Source organism: Electrona antarctica (genome assembly GCF_951216825.1).
Source record: "Electrona antarctica genome assembly, chromosome: 2".
Lineage (NCBI taxonomy): Eukaryota > Metazoa > Chordata > Actinopteri > Myctophiformes > Myctophidae > Electrona > Electrona antarctica.
Genome location: NC_136807.1, coordinates 15,262,142 through 15,268,954, shown reverse-complemented (window position 1 = coordinate 15,268,954; position 6,813 = coordinate 15,262,142). Strand labels below are relative to the sequence as shown.

The following is a 6,813-nucleotide window of genomic DNA, read 5'->3' as shown; positions in this document are numbered from 1 at the left end:
TTGTAAATCAGCCATTTTCACAATGTTTGCCTCTTTCTTATGTGACAATTTGGCCAATGTTTGACCAGTTGTTATAGTAGTTTGTTGATTACTTTTAATGCAGTAGCCTATGTTTTAATTTATTAAAATGGTCTTAAGTCCTTAAACTGCCACAAGGAAGTAAGGAACCCTTACCTCCAAAATGTGGGGACCCCTGGGGGTTCTGACCCACCAAAAGTAGGCCTACTCATTATGCAGAATGTCACATTTCACAGGTTTTCAAATTTATACAAATCTTTTGACAGCAGCTCTATAAGCTTCAAATGGCTTGTAGAGCTATTTGCCTCCGAGATGTAGTACAGTATGTAAAGGTGTTAAACTGGAAATACTCCAGTAAAGTAAGAAATAAAATGATACTCTGGTAAATAGTTACTTTACCTCTGGAAATGACAATTCACAGGAAGGACACCAACGCTTGTATACGAGACTTTTATTACAAATTACATATCGATATCGACTCCAGTTGTGATAAAACTTCCAAGGAGAAAATTACTCAAATTAATTACTAACAAAATGGGACTTCTAGCCTTCTTCACTCAAGCTTATTTGTACAAGAATATTGAAATCATATCCTGCAGATGGGGGGGGGGGGGGGGGGGGAGCACCTGTAATTTTTAGGTTTTGTGATTAGTTGATTCAAGTGTTGAAGCTCATAGACATGACAAGCAACCAGGAAACCGGGTTCTTAAAACTGTCGACAGTCAATATTTAATGTAACATCTTGCTTAAAATTGACAGTACAAAAATATATTAGACAAAACAAATATTGTTTCCTGCTGTGCATAATTCTCAATGTCTCGGTTTTCCTGCAAACTCTGATGGGACTTTGTTTTTTGAGTGGGCCACACAATTTGATTAAGAGACCTCATACAAAACAAAAAGATGACAATTAAAATGCTTTATTTGCACAGAGATCTTTTTATAAACAGATTCCATTAAAAAACAAAAAAATGCTCAGGGAACAATTCCGGGCCTTCCTTTTCACTCAATGCAACTGCCTCAATAAATCCTAAACAAAACAATATAAAACAAGCTAATGACTGTTGTAAAGGCAGCTACTGAAGAAGCCTGTTTATGTAATAATGGGTTTTCAAACGGTACCGAGATGATTCCTATGAACCAGTCTTTCTGTGGTACCGTCTTTCATGGACAACCCCCCCAAAAAAAGAAAGAAATTGAAATACAATTTAGAACCTGCCTAACGTCTCTGTAGCACAACAGGAGCAACTGATAATTACTTCACAGCCACTGTTCAAAGATTTCAATGTATGAAAACAAATGTATTTACATTCATCTACTAGATCCGGTATACCTGGCACCACAGGTACGACCTATCGGCGTGACGGCATTAAAAGCTGCTTTGCCGTTACCGAGTCGGGGAAAAGGTTGTGGTACGTCGGGAGGGGAACGTAGGCAGCAGTAATCATTTTCCCTAAGAGAAGAGAGGGAATAAGAATGATCTTGTTAAATTCCATAATAAAAGGGGCTTCCAACAACATACAATATAATACTTATACACCTCTTGAACTAATTATGCCGATATCGATACCAGCCGATACTGGTATCGATATCGGCTGCAGATACAACCAAGTGCTTGTATGTCCTTATCACATGAGAGTTAATTTACACACCATTATTTTGGTAAAGAATTACTTTATTGAATTAACAAATGACAACGTTTCGATCTTGATTGATCTATCAAGATCAAAACGATAAGAGCGCCCCTCACTTCACACAGGTGTGATTTTGAAATGACACACTGGTATCGATTCAGTATTCAGCAAGTTATGGGCATCGGAATCAGTATCGGCTTTAATTACTTTGTAAACCAATACTTAGTTGACCACGGTCAGCTCGGTACTCCCCTCCCCCCCACTACAACAAATATTTTGACTGACACACACACACACACACACACACACACACACACACACACACACACACACACACACACACACACACACACACACACACACACACACACACACACACACACACACACACACACACACACACACACACACACACACACACACACACACACACACACACACACACACACACACACAGTTTTTATTTGTAATCAAATCAAGAATACATACCTGCAAACCAGCGGCCATGAAGTGCATTTACAGCAGCCATTGCTGTTGGTATTGAGGGACATTTCACATATACATTCCCCTGTACGAGAAAGAAAAGGGCAAGAAATTAGCATGGTCTTTTTCTGAGTGGTAACGAGAGTGAATTTTGCTAATCTAACATGCCCCCAGAACCATGTAAGGGGTTATTTTCCCTCCCATCCACTCACTTGGGCAGAGTTCCTGTCCACATAAATGTGAACGATTCCGCCGTGTTTGTTGCATTCCTCAGTGACATCATCTTTGATGTCAGTATCCCAGCCAGGTAGATTCTCTCTGGAAAACACAAATGTTTATTAATATGTGGCTTCACGACAATGGTAAAAAAAACATCAAGATTTGTCTTGGGTTGGATTTATCAGCTTTGAAACCTAGCGTCCCTATTGTGGGGAGAAATGTAGCCCAAAATAGCTCATTTACAAGCTCAAGACATTTGGTATAGAGGGAAATACTAATAGTAAGGGCATTTTATCAGGTATTTGACAAATCTGGGAACTAAATCGTTACCAAGAAATTTCTTCACCAATGTGTTTCTAAAGGTGTCTAATAACATGTACTAAAAGTTTGAAATTCAACTCCTGTGGGAAATTGAGTTATTAGCATAATATGCATAATATGCCCATAACATCCTATATAAGGCAAAAAAGTCCAAATTTCATCATTCTTTAAGTAGCATGTGACATATGAAACTAGGGTGATTGCATGATTCTAAATCCATTCCAAGCATTAGTTTTGCACAAAAAACACTCCTTGGGCTAAATTAGGCCATATCCACTTGACCAAATGTGCTGACCTCATCACGTTTGTGTGGCCGTTTTCCTCCCAAGGAGTGTTTTTGTGCAAAACTAATGCTTGGAATGGATTCAGAATCATGCAAACACCCTAGTTTCATATGTCACATGTTACTTAAAGAATGATGAAATTTGGACCTTTTTGCCTTATATAGGATGTTATGGGCATATTATGCATATTATGCTAATAACTCAATTTCCCACAGGAGTTGAATTTCAAACTTTTAGTACATGTTATTAGACACCTTTAGAAACACATTGGTGAAGAAATTTCTTGGTAACGATTTAGTTCCCAGATTTGCATAGATTTCTCTTACTATAAGGATCTAGTATAGAGCCTGGGGGACCACAGTCAACTAAGTATAAGTCGTTTCACCATTGTGTGTGTGATTAAATGGCATGGATTGAACATAACTTCATGTCACATCATTTGCATAATGACGTCTCGTAATTTACATGGTAGACTACAATTCTAGTTGAGCTAGATACAGCTTGGGATGTCAGGACCTAGACTTGAATTGTTGGCGTTTCCTTTTGTGTAAAATACTTCGTTGTACAAGAGTTCTAGCATCATACTGTATGTAGGTGTGGTGGAGCATAATTCCACAAATATGGAGGTAGAAATACTGACCAATTACTGGTCTTGGTATTCACAGTTTTTTCTTGGTGTTTACAATATTTATTTTCCCATGTCATCCCACTTTATTCCACATAAAATTATTCATGGACTTTACTTCGGGGGGGACAGGGGGACGGGGCTGGGGACGGACGGACAATACGTTTTATCAGTCAAAACACTGGTAATCTGTGATCTACGCCTCTCCAAAAGTCAACGATTTATGGCTTTCCACTGTTGGGCAGTACTTACGACTGTGGGTTGAACATGTTGGACAGCTGCAGACAGTGCGTGGCCAGAGGCTGTGCTGGCAGGTTCATGGCTTGGGCAGGGGTTGCTGCTGGAGGAGAGTTGGTTGCATCATCATTAGTTACATTATTATATCCCACCAGAACGTGCTCTATAATACATAATCTGTCACTTGAGAACATTACAACGAGCTACTGAATAAACATTACAAAGAGCTACTGAATAAACATTAAAAAAAAAAAAATTGATGTAGTCTAGTATCTAACCTTGAGATGGCATGGATCCAAATGGCATGGAGCCACTCATCTGGAGGGCCTGTTGGGCCGCTGCGGGGATCTTCAATCCAGTTCCTACACAGACAGAGAGAGAGAGAGAGAGAGAGAGCGAGCGAGACCACATTTATTTTTTATTCTAACCAAATTCACAACTACATGATGTTGACAAGGCCAAGCTGCTAGGGTTGGGTATAAGTTGTCAAACTGGAAGCAAGTAGTTGAATTAGAAACAATTTATTGTGTGCATTTCAGTTCTCAGGAATAAATCAGACTAGTAAACCGTGTCTGACAGACCAGCACGCACCTTTGTAAGCTAGCCTGTGAGCATCATATAAAACTGGTGGTGATAGTTTAGTCTGCCGAGCAGAGAATGCCAAAAACAAAGTTAGTGTTCTACATTTTGGGTATATTTCACTAAAGGAAAAGATTGAGGCAAAGTGCAAAATTAAAAGTATTAAAAACATGCATGCCTATACGTAACATAACATCAAACATGACAAAACATCCGCAAGTGCAATGTTTTGGTCAGAGAATTAGCCCTTCGCTAAGTCCCACCTCAGCCCGTTCTTGGCCAATATCACGTTAGCGACGGTTACCAAGTAAGGCTCCTGGTCAAGCTTTCAATAAATATATTTGCTGTAGCATGTGTGGACCTCAGAAAGAGGGTTTGTTTTCTTACCTTGTTATGAGCAAACTAGTCCATTCCATGAATTATTTCGCTCCGTTGTGCAGTTTAATAGTAAATAAAAATAGGCTCTCATTGACTTCCATTGTAACGGGGAAACAGCTCTCAAAGTCACTCTTAGCACTTAAGCGAACACAACAAAAGCCGATTCTGACAGGTTATCTCATCAGGAAAAGTCTTTTAAGATAGATTTATAAAGTAACTATTTTGGTTGGAGATATACTGAAGCGGTACTGCGGCGTTCCCAACTCTCGCGGGGAGGTTTAGTTTGTAAAGAAGTCGCCACGCTGTTGTTGAGATGCATACTTCTCCTAGAGTGTCTTCTAAAGTGTCTCCCTCAAACACGTCCATTGTGTATAGCACAAGAGTTCTTAAAAAGTTCTATACCTTGAGTCAATGTCACTGTGGAAGTATAAGGTGGCCTGCATGGGCCTTCATCAGGGTCTACTGATCAGTTGACCCTGATGAAGGCCCATGCAGGCCGAAACGCGTTGGTTGTGTTTTTAAACCCTTGTTTTTAATATTTAAACTAATCAATGAAATAAAGGATTTTTCTACTTCTACTGGACAGCGCTGCCTTGGACCCTCTTTTAAGTTCGCCACCTTATACTTCCACAGTGACATTGACTCAAGGTATAGAACTTTTTAAGAACTCTTGTGCTTTGCTATATGAAACCCTCTCCAAAGAGCACCTGTCAACAGTTCTCTCTACATATAAAGGACCCACGTAGCGCTTCTTAGTTTCTTTTTTACGTCCATTGTGTATGTTTTTAGCGACAAGTGGACGACATCAACTACGTCCCCCGTAATCCCCGTAGTGGCTCAACGGCATTCCAATAATACACTTCAGGAGTGGGTGTACAGATTTGGACCAATCAGATCGTTTTTTACTCAACGTGAACAGAAGTGATTCAGTCTGTGTAGGCACACCTACCGGATCTTCTTTCTACACAAATTAGTCAAAACAAAGTTGACATTTATTAAAAATATAACCCCATGCGTTTTCCTGATGTGATAACCTGTCAGAATCAGCTTTTGTTGTGTTCGTTTGTGCTAAAAGAGTGACTTTGAGAGCTGTTTCCCCGTTACAATGGAAGTCAATGAGAGCCTATTTTTAGTTCTAATAATTACTATTAAACTGCACAACGGAGCGAAATAATTCATGGAATGGACTAGTTTGCTCATAACAAGGTAAGAAAACAAACCCTCTTTCTGAGGTCCACACATGCTACAGCAAATATATTTATTGACACCGCTTAACAATTTTTGATCCGCATTGAAAGCTTGACCAGGATCCTTAGTAACTATTGCTAACGTGGCATTGGCCAAGAATGGGCTGAGGTGGGACTCAGCAAAGGGCTAATTGCCCACCCAGACAACGAAACAGCACCACCTGCTGCCATGGCTGGAGATCACACCGCATGTCAAGCTCAGTAAAGTTGTACATCAACAAGCTTGTAGATATTTTTGGTAAAGACATTTGGTGTTGAAGGAAAAAGGCAGGAAAAGTACAAAGAAAAATCTGAAAAAAAAGTAGACTTTACTTTAGCGTTTACTTTAGTTTTAATAAATTGTGCATTGTTGACATTTTGCAGCAGTTCGCTCCCGATCCGATTCAGATCATTTGAAAATGATGTGATCGGCCCCGATTTCCGATCACGGGATCGGATCAACCCTAGCGAAAACTGTAAAGTGTGCACATGGCTCACCCTCTGCCAGGCGGGCCATGAGCTGCAGTCGTCCTGTGGTGCCCAGGTCGATGCCAGTCCTCTCCAGTTCGTCGTTGTCCAGGAAGGAGCTGGCGGTGGAGGCGTCCGTACGCTCCGTCACATTGCCCACCTTCATGGGCCGTCCGGCCAGCTCGAAGCCGTTCAGCTGCTCCAGGGCCTTCTTCGCACACTCCGCGTCTGCAAACTGTCAACACCAGACGAAAACAATATAATGTCCGTCCCACCACAAACAAGTAAAGGATCCTACGTGTAGCAGACAAATCTCATCTCGTAAAATATAGGCGGAAACC

The 6,813-nt window shown here is 40.5% G+C and overlaps 1 pseudogene across 1 annotated transcript in view; it reads right to left on the bottom strand.

Annotated features, from left to right (window-relative positions):
* Positions 1 to 677: 677 nt before the first annotated feature.
* The window catches only part of LOC306931727 (RNA-binding protein 39-like), a 16,603-nt pseudogene continuing 10,467 nt past the window's right edge, over positions 678 to 6,813 (bottom strand). The window contains exons 11-16 of the transcript XR_013792493.1: positions 6,503 to 6,707; positions 4,100 to 4,183; positions 3,837 to 3,924; positions 2,348 to 2,453; positions 2,142 to 2,220; positions 678 to 1,471 (exon numbers count right to left, since the gene is read on the bottom strand). The product of XR_013792493.1 is annotated as an RNA-binding protein 39-like (transcript). The remainder of the gene's footprint in view (positions 1,472 to 2,141; positions 2,221 to 2,347; positions 2,454 to 3,836; positions 3,925 to 4,099; positions 4,184 to 6,502; positions 6,708 to 6,813) is intronic.